This window comes from Panthera leo, chromosome B3 (genome assembly GCF_018350215.1).
Source record: "Panthera leo isolate Ple1 chromosome B3, P.leo_Ple1_pat1.1, whole genome shotgun sequence".
Lineage (NCBI taxonomy): Eukaryota > Metazoa > Chordata > Mammalia > Carnivora > Felidae > Panthera > Panthera leo.
Window position 1 is genome coordinate 143,726,000 of NC_056684.1, and position 12,674 is coordinate 143,738,673.

Consider the following 12,674-nt stretch of genomic DNA (forward strand, 5'->3'; position numbering starts at 1 on the left):
CAGTCTTTTTTTAATTTGACATTCTAATATGTGTGTAGTGGTATTTTGTTTTAACTTCTGTTTCTCAAGTGACAAGCGATACTGAGTTTTGGTTTTTTATCTGCTTATTTGCCATCCCCTTATCTTCTTTGGTAAAATACTATTCAGCCTCGTGGCCTGGGAACTCTTCAGAGCAGTAAGTTGAGACTGTTGGAGCATTCATCTCTCTTGTTTCCCACCCTCAAGGATCACCTGATCATCAGCTTCTTCATCACCTGACGGCCATTGTCTGGAAGACCATTGTTTCATGTATATATATATATTTTTTTATTTTTTTAATGTTTATTATTTATTTTGAGAGAGAGCAGAAGGGGCAGAGAGAGAGAATCCCAAGCAGGCTCTGTGCCATTAGCACAGAGGCACATGCGGGGCTCGATCTCATGAACCGTGAGATCATGACCTGAGCTGAAATCGAGTTGGACGCTCACCTGACTGAACCACCCTGGTGCCCCTGTTTGTTCTTTGGGATGTTTCAAGGAGGAGGGTCCATCTGGTCTCTGTTACTCCATCTTGGCCTAAAGCATGCACGCTGAGTTTTAATGTATAGATTTCTCCCCCTTTTTTTTTTGTTTTTTTCTTTGTAATTAAGTTGTGGAAAACCACTGGATTGTCTGGTGGAAAGAGTCCCTCATTCTGGATTTGCTGATTGCATCCCCTGGCTGTTTTTATCATGTTCCTTTGTCCTCTGTATTTTCTGTAAACTGGTAGTTAGATTTAGAAGATTGATTTTTTTTTTATTAAAATTATTTTTGTCAGGAATAATTTCATAGGAGCTGTTTTGATCATCCTATATTTTTTTAATGTTTATTTTTGAGAGAGAGCATGCATGCTCATGGTGGGAGGGGCAGAGAGAGAGAGGGAGACAGGATCCCAAGCAGGCTCTGCGCTGACAGTAGAGAGCCTGATGCGGGACTCTAACTCACCAACTGTGAGATCGTGACCTGAGCTGAAATTGGGCATGTAACCGGCTGAGCCACCTTCGCGCCCTGACCATCCTAGTTAAAACGGAAACTTCCACTGTACTCCAGGCCTCTTCATCCTGCTCTCCTCTTTCTTATTTTTGTAACACCTTCTAACATGCTATAAATGTACATATTTGTTTAATGTCTATTCTAAAATATAAACTCCACGAAGGCACGGGTTTTTGTTTTGTAACCCCCTTGCTTTGTATCCAGACCGCTATATCCCCAGGGTGTAGAACATTGTTTAGCACATAGTCGGTACAAAATAAAATCTCTTGAATAAGTGAATGAAATACAAAGGCATAGAACTGGTAAACTGCCCATCCTTCGCTACGGTCCGCAGAAAAGTAACACTTGGTTTTGTTAGATTAATTGTGTTTAACAGCATTATTAAAACTTGGGGACAATCCTCTGGATTTGGGGCAGTTAGAAACTCCAGAGGTGGATTTCGGAGGACGGATGTGTCACTGGCTCTGTGTCTTCCTCTGAGAAAGCCTCTGTTTGGTAGCCGCCAGAGATGGATTGGCTTTTTACAATCTTAGCCCAAACCTAGCAGCCTTTCTCAAGCAGAAACGCAGAGCAGTGAACGCTTCGGGTGAGGCTGCCCTCTGCCAGACCATACGTGTCGCCCGATGCCAGGAGGAAGCCCAGGAACTTAGCCATTCCCGTCAGGATCCCCACACCCCTCCTTTCCCTCAGCACACCTCGCTTCTCCGTCACCCTCTGCCTTGGGACCATCAGGATTAATCTCATCATGTGCTCCCCTCCTGCCCCCACCACTTTTTTTCTTTTTTTGTGTGTGATCAGTCACCCACAAGGCCAGAATTATTGGGTCATCCTCCCATTATGTGGATTCTAATCTCCAAGACTCTACCCACATTGTTTCTTCTGATCCTGTCTCCCACCTCTGACCTTCTCTTGAAGCCTTTACACCGAGCCTTCTGAAATCAAGGTGCCTCAGCAGGAAGCCCCGAAAATCCCTAATTTCTTTGGTGAATTTCCCCTATGTTCTTGTTCCAATAGAAAATTGGTTTTCTCCTGCTGGAACTGTTTTTTCCCTGCAGTGCTCTCAAGTAGTGCTGGCTTCCTCCTACATTTCTCACATCACCGGGCCTGGAAGTGGGATGTCCTCCTTGTCCTTTATTGCCAGTTCTGTACCGTTCTCCTCTTTTCCCGAAAACACACTGCTGTGAATGTATGTCATCAGATTATGCCACTTATTACTGCTTTTTGCTGGATGTAACCTGCCTTTGCACGGACTGCTGGAGGAGCGAACCTTTATCACTCTGGAGCGGCCCTCTTTATCTCTAGTAATGCTCCTTGCCCAACAACTTGGCTATGCCGGCTCCTTTTCGCCCGTGTTTGCGTGCTGTTTTCATTTGTGCGTTCATCCTTTATTCTGATGATTTAGGTATGTCTAAACAGGTTTTTATCCAAGGCATAAAAAGCAAATCTTTGCTTTTATCTAAGGCATTTAGTTCCATGTACAGTTTCACTTAAGTATTTACTGACATATTTGAATTTAGATCTATTGACTCAGAGCTTTCTATTTATTTGACCCACTTGTTCTGTGTTTCTTTTTTGTTCCTTCAACCTTCTTTTGCATTGATTTAATGTTTATTTGCCCTCTCTCCTTAGCTTGCTAGTTATGTACTTTTATTAAAAATGCCATTAGTGGTTGTCCTAGAGGTTACGGTTTGTTTGTTTGTTTTTAGTTTTCCAAGTTTTATTTATTTATTTATTTATTTATTTATTTATTTATTTATTTATTGTGTTTATTTTGAAAGAGAGAGACAGAGTGCAAGCAGAGGAGGGGCAGAGAGAGGGAGACACATAATCCAAAGCAACTCCAGGCTCTGAGCTGTCAGCACAGAGCCCGACGCGGGGCTCGAACTCATGAACCGCGAGATCATGACCTGAGCTGAAGTCGGGTGCTTAACCGACTGAGCCACCCAGGCGCCCCTAGTTTTCCAAGTTTTTAAGTTGTGGTAAAATAGACATAATATAAAATTTGTCATATTTAACTATTAACATTTTTTTTGAAGTGTATTTATTTATTTAGAGAGGGAGAGTGGGTATGTGCATGAGTGGGGGGAAGGGCAGAGAGAGAGGGAGAGAGAGAATCCCAAGCAGGTTCTGTGCTGTGATCTCAGAGCTCAACATGGGGTTTGATCCCACCAACTGTGAGATCATGACCTGAGCTGAAATCAAGAGTCAGACACTTAACCAACTGAGCCACCTAGGCGCCCCTAACCATTGTTAAGTGTGCAGTTCAGAAGTATGAAATATAGTCATAATGGGCTATTTATTCATCATCATCTTCCTTTTCCAGAACTCTTTTCATCTTATAAAACTGAAACTCTATTCCCATTAAAAGTAGAAGGCATTCTACTTTGTCTCTATGATTTTGAGTACTCTAAGTATCTTATGTAAGTGAGTCATACAGAGTTTGGTTTTTGTGACTAGTTTATTTCATTTGGCACAACGCCATCAAGATTGATGCATGTTGTAGCTTACGTCAGAATTTCTTTCCTTTTTAAGGCTGTTTGAAGGACAGTTTTGCAGGATATAGGATTCTTGCTTGAAAGCTTTTTCTTTTAGCACTTTGAGCTTTGCGCAATGGCAGTATCGTAGCCAATGAGGTTTGTCCGAGGTGCAATTATTGCTAATTGAAAACTTTTAGCACTTTGATTATATTGGTCCACTGCTTTCTGGCCTCTGAAGTAGTAGTAGTAGTAGTTGATGTTGTTCTTGTTCTTTTAATGTTTATTTCTTTTTGAGAGAGAGAGAGAGAGAGAGAGAGGGAGGGAGGAAGGGGCAGAGAGAGAGAGGGAGATAGAGAATCTGAAGCAGGCTGCAGGCCCTGAGCTGTCAGCACAGAGCCCCATGTGGGGCTTGACCTCATGAACCATAAGATCATGATCTGAGCCAAAGTTGGAAGCTTAATCTACTGAGCCCCCCTGCTCCCGGCCTCTGAAGTTTCTGATGAGAAATCTGCTCATTAACTTACTGAGGATCTTTTATATGTGATGAGTTATTTCTCTTGCTGCCTTCAAGATTCTGTCTTTGTCCTTGACTTTGGAAAGTTTGATTATAATGTGCCTTGGTGTAGGTCTCTGATTTATTTCCGTGGAGTTTGTTGAGTTTCTTAGATGTTTATATTCATGTCTTTCATCAAATTTGGGACGTTTTTAGCCAGTTAGTTTTTCAGATCTTCTCTTTGCCCCTTTCTTCTGGGATGCCCACAACTTGTATTTGGTCTGTTTGATGGTGTCCCACAGGTCCCTTATGCTCTCTGTCCACTTTTCTTTCTGTTCAGTCTTTTCTTTCTGTTTCTCAGACTTGATTATTTCTATTGTCCTATTTTCAGGTTCACTGATTCTTTTGCCTACACATGTCTGCCTTTGAGTCCTTCTAGTAAATTATTAATTGCACTTTCAACTCCTGAGTTTTTTTTGGTTTCTTTTTAGGTTTTCTATCTCTTAATTGATTTTTCCATTTTATTTATACATTGTTTTCTTGACTTTCTCCACATCTTTTTTTAGTTCTTTGACCGTTTTTAAATCTTTGTCTAGTAGGTTTGCCATCAGGTCTTTTAAAGGATAGTTTCTGTTGAAACATTTTCCCCCTTTGAATTGGCCATACTTTTCTGTTTCTTGTATGCCTTGTGATGTTGTTGTTGGAAAGTGAACATGTGAGTCTAATAATGTGGTTAACATCCCCTTCTCCAGGTTTGCCGTTTTTGTTATGTATTCACTAATTCATCTATTCTTCCATTCTTCCCCCTTACCGTAGACTGTCTCTATGTCAAGGATCATCCTGAGGTTAAATTTAAGGTTTATCTGATCTGTTTTTTTTTTTTTTAAGTTTATTTACTTATTTTGAGAGAGAGAGAGAGAGAGAGAGAGAGAGAGTGAGAGAGCGCATGCGCTTGTGGAGAAAGAGAATCCTGAACGGGCTCCACACTATCAGTGTGAGGAGCATGATGTGGGGCTTGAACTCATGAACCTGTGAGATCGTGACCTGAGCCAATATCAAGAGTTGGATAGTCAACTAGTTAAGCCATACAGGCGCCCCAGGGTTTCTCAGATCTTTTCTGAGACTATGCCTTTCTCTGGGCATGTGTGGTCACTTTCTCATTTTCCCTGTATAGTGCATGCATTTGCTTTTTTTTTTTTTTTTTTTTTTTTAAAGTAATCTCTCTACACAGTGTAGGGCTTGAACTCACAACCCCAAGATCATGAGTCACATGCTCCACCAACTGAGCCAGCCAGGTGCCCCTATGCATTTGCTTTTGTATGGCCTAGTCATCAATATCTGCCTCCCAGAAGGTGAAAATGAGAAGAGTGAAGAATGTGTGTGTGTGTGCGTGTGAGCGTATATAAGGGACAAGCTTCTTAAAGTCCCCCGCGAGTGACTCCGCTAGAGGGATGAGGGGCTTGTTGTGGTGTGGGGGTGGTGCAACAACAGTGACGATCTGCTGCTTGTCTGCACCTCTGTTTTCAGAAGCAGCATTTGGTGGTCAGAGCACAGATTGTCAGTATTTGGAAGACACGGTCCTTTCTGCACACCCTGGCTCCTACATGCTGTGTACAGGCTGTGCCAGGAACTGAATATGTGCACTGCTTCCTGCCCCATGGCCAGGGGCAGGGATGAGTAGCTGCTACTGTCCGGAGAGCTGAGGTTGACCAGAACTGACTGCAGTTTACTGCATGAGTTTTTCTCTTGGACATTGCAAGCTTTCAGTAGACGCCAGAGATCCAGCACAGTTACATCAGACAGCCTCTGCCACTGTAGTTGCCTGGGGCGGAGGGGGGGGAGGCGGCAGACAGATTTGTGGGGGGCTTCCTCCTCTACCATCTTCCCAGAATCCTCTCCCCTAGAGATTATAATTTATATCTTTGATTTATCATCCTGTTGTAAACTGGGTGTTTTTACCTTCTTGAAGGGCAACACAACAGCCATAGGATGCCTAACTCCGCTTACCCCTGTGCTCCCTTTCTGCCTTTGTTGTTTCATATTTTAAGTCTTACATACGTTGATTCCTGTAAGAAACTATTATCTTACACAGTCATTTTATTTGGATTTATTCATATATTGACCATTGACCATTTTGTCGTTCTTCATTCCTTTGTGTACCTGGTGAGTTTCTATCTGGCTTGTTTTGTTTTGTTTTGTTTTTTTGCACCTTTGGATATTTCTTTCAGTGTAGGTCTGCTAGTGATGGGTCTGTCTGAAACTTTTTATTTCAAGTTATTCTTGTAGGTTATTTGTATTGGGTATAGAATTCTAGGTTGTGCTCTCTTCCTTTTATAAAAGCGCTTTAGAAGACTCTTTGTGTTTGGGTTTCCCGTCCTTTTCAGTAGTAGGTTAACTGTCGGTATCACTGTAACCTTCCTGTTTCCCAGGCTGTATTAATTGTTTGCTCTTTCTTTTAGCTATTTTATTGTTATATTCCTAGGTATGAAGTTTATCTTTGTTTCTTAAAGTTTAGTCTACTTAGGATTCTTAGAGCTTCTTGAACCTGTGGCTTACTGTCTTGTTACTTTTAGACAGTCCTCAGCCATTCTTGTGTATTGCTTCTGTTCCAGGCTCTTTTTCCTTTCTTTCTGGAATTTCAGTTTCGTATGTGTTCTGCATCTCTGTCTCCTAGCCTCTAAGTCTGTGTTTTCCAAATTTTTATTTCCTGGGCTTCATTTGAGATCTTTTATTTTAACTTGTCTTTCTCCTTTTATCTGTCTATCTTCTTTTAAATCCATCCATTGAGTTCTTAGTTTCAGTTGTATATACTTTTTTTAGTTTTAGAGCTTCCATTTGGTTCTTTTTTTATAGTTTCTAGTTCTCTGCTAAAATTGTAAATCTTGTCTTTAAAGTCCTGGAATATCGGAAGTGTATGGTTGACTCGTCAACAACATGGGTGTGAACTGTGCGGCCCACTTCTATGCGGATTTTTTACAGTACAGTAAATATATTTTCCTTTCCTTATGACTTTCTTTTTTTTTTTTTTTTAATTTTTTTTTTTTCAACGTTTTTTATTTATTTTTGGGACAGAGAGAGACATAGCATGAACGGGGGAGGGGCAGAGAGAGAGGGAGACACAGAATCGGAAACAGGCTCCAGGCTCCGAGCCATCAGCCCAGAGCCTGACGCGGGGCTCGAACTCATGGACCGTGAGATCGTGACCTGGCTGAAGTCGGACGCTTAACCGACTGCGCCACCCAGGCGCCCCGCCTTATGACTTTCTTAATAACATCTTTTCTCAAGTTTCAGTTGTGAGAATACAGTATATAATACACGTAACCTGGAAAATATGTGTTAATTATGTTATCAATAAGGCTCTAGTCAACAGTAGGCTATTAGGTTTTGGCGAGTCAAAAGTTATACGTAGATTTTTAAAAATGTTTATTTTTATTTTTTTATTTTTATTTTTGGGACAGAGAGAGACAGAGCATGAACAGGGGAGGGGCAGAGAGAGGGAGACACAGAATCGGAAACAGGCTCCAGGCTCCGAGCCATCAGCCCAGAGCCTGACGCGGGGCTCGAACTCACGGACCGCGAGATCGTGACCTGGCTGAAGTCGGACGCTTAACCGACTGCGCCATCCAGGCGCCCCTAAAAATGTTTATTTTGAGAGAGCGCAAGAGTGTGTGAGTGGGGGGAGGGGCAGAGAGAGAGGGAGAGAGAATCTCAAGCAGGCTCTGTGGTGTCCACCCAAAGCCCAGCACAGGGTTCGATCCCACCAACTGCGAGATCATGACCTGAGCCGAAATCGAGAGTTGGCCGCTCAACCGAGCCACCCAGGCGCCCCATCTATATGCGGATTTTTGACTCCTCAGGGTCTGTATGCTCCCCACTCCTGCACTGTTCAAGAGTCAACTGTAGTTATTTTTAAATCTGGTGACTAATATCTGGAATGCTTGTGGTATGTTTTTGTCTTCTATTTCTTCTGTCTTGTGTTCATGTTGTATTATTTACTCACGTGCCTGATCTCTTTTGATTGTGTATTTTATATCAAACTTGCAACTTGGAAAATTGGTTATAAAAAAATCTGAGGCCTAAGGAAAGTATCTTCTAGGGAGGTTTTATTTATACTCACACTGTGGAATCAGCTTACTCCCAGTAGAAATTGTTCAGGGCCGACCTGCAGTCCCTTTGAGGGTCTGTCTACTTCAGTTTTATTCTTTTCTTGTTTTTGTTTTTGTTTTTTTAAGTTTATTTATTTTTGAGAGAGACAGAGACAGAGAGCACAAGTCGGGGAGGGGCAAAGAGCGAGGGAGACACAGAATCTGAAACCGGCTCCAGGCTCTGAGCTGTCAGCACAGAGCCTGACGCGGGGCTCGAACCCACCAACTGTGAGACCATGACCTGAGCCGAAGTCAGATGCCCAACCGACTGAGCCACTCAGGCACCGCTACTTCAGTTTTATTCTTCCAGAGTACAGCCTCTCGGAGTCCCAGTTCAATGAAATGGCCGTTCGCAGGCTGCTGCTCTCTCTCCCTCTCCCCAGTGGCTGTACTTGAAGTCAGAGCCATTACCCTAACACCAAGAGCCTGTCAGATGCATTATTCAGCATCTCAGCCTCTCAGTGCTGTCCTCTAGCGTTGGCAAATGCCTCTGGGGGGAAAAGTGACCCCAGTAGCTGTAGTTCCCTTCCTAAGTCTCAGTCTCTGCTGTGTTCCAGCTCTGTCTTGTTAGTTCACCGATTCCTTCAAGCAGACGTTCTTGACATTTTGTTGAGCTTCTCTGATTGTCCTTGGTGGGTCTGAGTTACCTAGTTTATTACTAGAACGGAAGTAGCTTCTTCTTTTGTCACTCGCTAAGCACGGTGTCTGTAGTCTTTTGTGATTTTTTTTGCCCTTGAGGGTAATCCATCCCAGAGCAACGGTGAATGGCAGGACAACTATTCAACAATAGTGACATGGCTTCTTAGTTCCTTGACCTCTCTCCCATGTATCCTGTTCTCTACCCTACCTTGGCCACCCATTCCCTTGGATCACCATTATGTGAAAAAACTCTTGTCACTTCAATTTCAAACTTAGTACTCTGACTACCGCTTCCAGACTTTATAGCTCCCACCTTCGACCATCCCATTTCCCGCAGTCTTCAACCCCATCGTAACTTTCAGTTCATTGTTCCTGCCGCATTTCCCCTGGTCACTCTCTTGTCTTTGTTGACCATAAATTCCATAGTCATTACAGCATGTTCTCTACTCATACTCTCTTGTTTTCCTCTTGTTTCATCGATAATCGTGTCTAAGCCACGATCTGTGTCTTAGCCTGGATTCCCTGGAAAAGATGGCAAGAGTGTATGTGCTGATGCTTTATTTGAAGTTAGAGCGAGGAGGGAAAAAAGAGGATGAGGCAGAGAAGAAGGGAGAACAAATACAAAGTGGTATGTTTCTAAGGCATCACAGCTTCGTGAGAACCTTAGCTGGTTGCTTGGTCATCCTGGGAATCTCTAGGGAATCATGGCACCTCTCAGAGCACTCCCAGGGGATGGGGGCGGGCGGCAGGCAGGTATGTGGAGGTGGAAGCTGAGAAGTTTGACGGCCCTTTCTCGTCTCCTGTCTCTTAATGGTCAGAGTTGCCCCATTAGGGTCTTAAAAAATTTTTTTTCACGTTTATTTTTGAGGGAGAGAAAGTACGAGCAGGGGAGGGGCAGGGAGTGGGGGACAGAGGATCCGAAATGGGCTCTGGGATGACAGCAGTGAGCCGAATGTGGGCTCAGACCCACAAGCTGCGAGATCATGACCCGAGCCAAAATTGGATGCTCAGCCAACTGAGCCACCCAGGCGCCCCTGCCCCATAGGGACTTCGTTATTCTCTGCTTTCAGGTTTGTTACTTGGCCTCTACAGGCAGCCCCTGGGGAAGCTGCTGAATTAGGTGTTGGAGCTGCTGTGGCTTCTGTCACAGTGCACACGGGGAAGGCTACCAGGGCTTAGCCTTTATAAGCCCTGGGGGAGGTAGAGACAGTTGGTGATGTTAGGAAAGAAGACGTGGGTAGTGGGCTGAGGCTTAGGATCATCTGAAGCTTGCAGGTTTCTGCCAGGCCTGGTGGGGCTGTTCCAGCTGGGAAGTGGGACAGCAGGCAAGTCCGAGTGTGTGTGGGGGAGGGTGCCTGAAGTGCGTCTCGTAAGGCCTGCTTAATGCAGCTTCTGATTCTTCTTTTGCTTGAATCCGTGCGAATTCAGCTGAATGTGGTTAGAGAGACCATTCTGACTAATCTCATTTTAAAATCATGACCACCAAAATCTCGTAGGCCCGTTGCAGGTTCTGTTGTTTTCCTACTCCAGTTACTCTTCTGTAGAGTATTCAAATGTCTCATTTAAAATGTTCCATTTTTCCTTCCCCCTTTTTCCTTTATTTAACTGGGGAAAAATTGAAGCAGTTGCAAGTGAACTTCTGCAGGCTGTCACTCTCAACAGCATATAAGCAGCCTGTTAGATCTCACTTGTGTAAAAAGGTTTTTCTTGATAATTGTCTATACTCTGTTTTCCATTCTTTTCTTCTGTTCTCTTCTCGAACACGTTTCTTTCAGGTTTTTGTCCCCACCGCTCTTCCAGAATTGCTCATAATGTCACTGGTGACCTCCATGTTGCAAGATCCAATTGTCGGTCTTCCCCGTTTACCCCAAGAGTCCCAGGTACCTCACTCCTGTTTGAAACCTGATTAGTTTAGGGCTCTCCAGAGAAACAGAACTAGTAGGATATATATATTAAAAGACATTTGTTATAAGGAGTTGGCTCACATGACTGTGGAGGCCGAGAAGTTCTTAGATCTGCCAGTCAGCAAGCTAGGAGAGATGGTCTAAGTTGTAGTCTGAGTACAAAGGCCTGAGAGAGAACCAGGAGATCCCATCCCGTGTCCCAGCTCAAGCCGTCAGGCTGGAGAAGTTCCCTCTTAGCCTTTTTATTAAATTCAGGCCTTTAACTGTTTGGATGAGCACCACCCACATTACGGAGGGCAGTCTGCTTTACTCAGTTTACCGATTCAGATGTTAATCTCATCCAGAAATACTCTCACAGACACATCCAGAATAATGTTTGACCGACATCTGGGACCGTGTGGCCTGGTTGAGTTGACACGTAAAGTTAACCATCAAAAAACCCTCTCTCCCCCAAGACATCTAGAACAAGATGCCAGTTTAATCTGTAGGAGTTCCAGTCCCCATCGCCCCTGACCTCAGCTCCCAACTACTCCTTTCTGTTCTCCACTCTAGTCACGCTGCCTCCCTTCTCTTTCTTGACCGTTGCCCGGTGTGTTCCTGCCCATAGGATCTCTGCACTCACTTTTCTTCTGCCTCCAGTGCTTTTTCCTTGCTTCTCTGCCCCTCCCCTTACCCTTCATCCATATGGCTTATGTTCTTCTTTCTTTCCGTCCGCACTGAACTGTCACACTCTCACTGAGGCTTTTCCTGGCCAGTCCATCTAAACATTTCGGCTGTTTCCCTGGTGCTTCCTGTCCTCCTTCCTTGCTTTATGGTTTTCTCATTCCCTCTTGCATTGTCTAACGTACTTCCCTACTTATCTTCTTACTTGTCTGACTCCTCCAACCAGAAGGTCAGCTCTGTGAGGTGGGGGCCCAGCTTCTAGAAGAGCGCCTGGTACAGGTGTGTCTCTCGGTAACAACTTCCTGTTTTTTTAAAAAACACGGACAGAACCTCTTTCCAGTAAGTTTACAAAGTAGAGGTTTTTAGCCTGAGCTCTCAGCAGTGAGCACCTTTATTGGCTCACAGACGCCTTTGCATAGGTCTTTTATAGATACGCCTTTTATAGCCTAACTGTGGATGAGCTGACGTCATTCTGAAGGCACCGTGCCAGGCTTCTCGACTCTCTTCCTTCTAGTTGTGTGTGTGTGTGTGTGTGTGTGTGTGTGTGTGTGTGTGTGAGAGAACCAGCTCCGTGCCGGAGAGCTTTACAAATAACCTCTTACTTAATTCTCAGAACAGCCCTACTGCACAGTGGTATCATCCCCATTGTGCAGACACTGAGGCAGATTTAGAAAGCTTGAACAACTTGCCTGAGGTCTCAGCTCGGATGTGGGAGAATCCAACTTGATCTAGTCCTGTGTTCTTGAGTGTCACTGCATTAGATGCCTCCTCCTCCTTAGATATTTTGTGTCACGCAGGAACTTAGGAATGTTGGGCAGACTATTTAACCCCTTTCGCCATGATAGTGTTAAATATTCAAAGTGTCTGCTTAGCGAATCTCAGCACAAAGCACCCATTCAAAGTTAGGAATCCTTGGGGCACCTGGTTGGTTCAGTTGGTTGAGCTCCTGACTTCGGCTCAGGTCATGATCTCGTGGTTCATGGGTTTGAGCCCCGCGTCGGGCTCTGTGCTGACAGCTGGGAGCCTGGAACCTGCTTTGGATTCTGTGTCTCCCTCTCTCTCTGCCCCTCCCCCACTCATGCTCTGTCCGTCTCTCCCGAAAATAAATAAACGTTGGGGCGCCCGGGTGGCTCAGTCAGTTGAGCGTCCGACTTCGGCCTAGGTCATGATCTCGTGGTCTGTGAGTTCGAGCCCTGCATCGGGCTCTGTGCTGACAGCTCAGAGCCTGGAGCCTGCTTCGGATTCTGTGTCTCCCTCTCTTTCTGCCCCTCCCCTGCTCATGCTCTGTCTCTCTCTCTCTCTGTCAAGGATAAATAGACATTAAAAAAAATTAAAAAAACAAA

At 44.3% G+C, this 12,674-nt stretch overlaps 1 protein-coding gene and 1 pseudogene across 19 annotated transcripts in view; both read left to right on the forward strand.

The window, feature by feature from the left end:
- Positions 1 to 12,674, forward strand: part of RCOR1 (REST corepressor 1) — a 130,726-nt gene that overhangs the window by 22,633 nt on the left and 95,419 nt on the right. The gene's annotated exons all lie outside the window — the stretch shown is intronic.
- On the forward strand, positions 3,610 to 3,759 carry LOC122223243 (annotated as a pseudogene).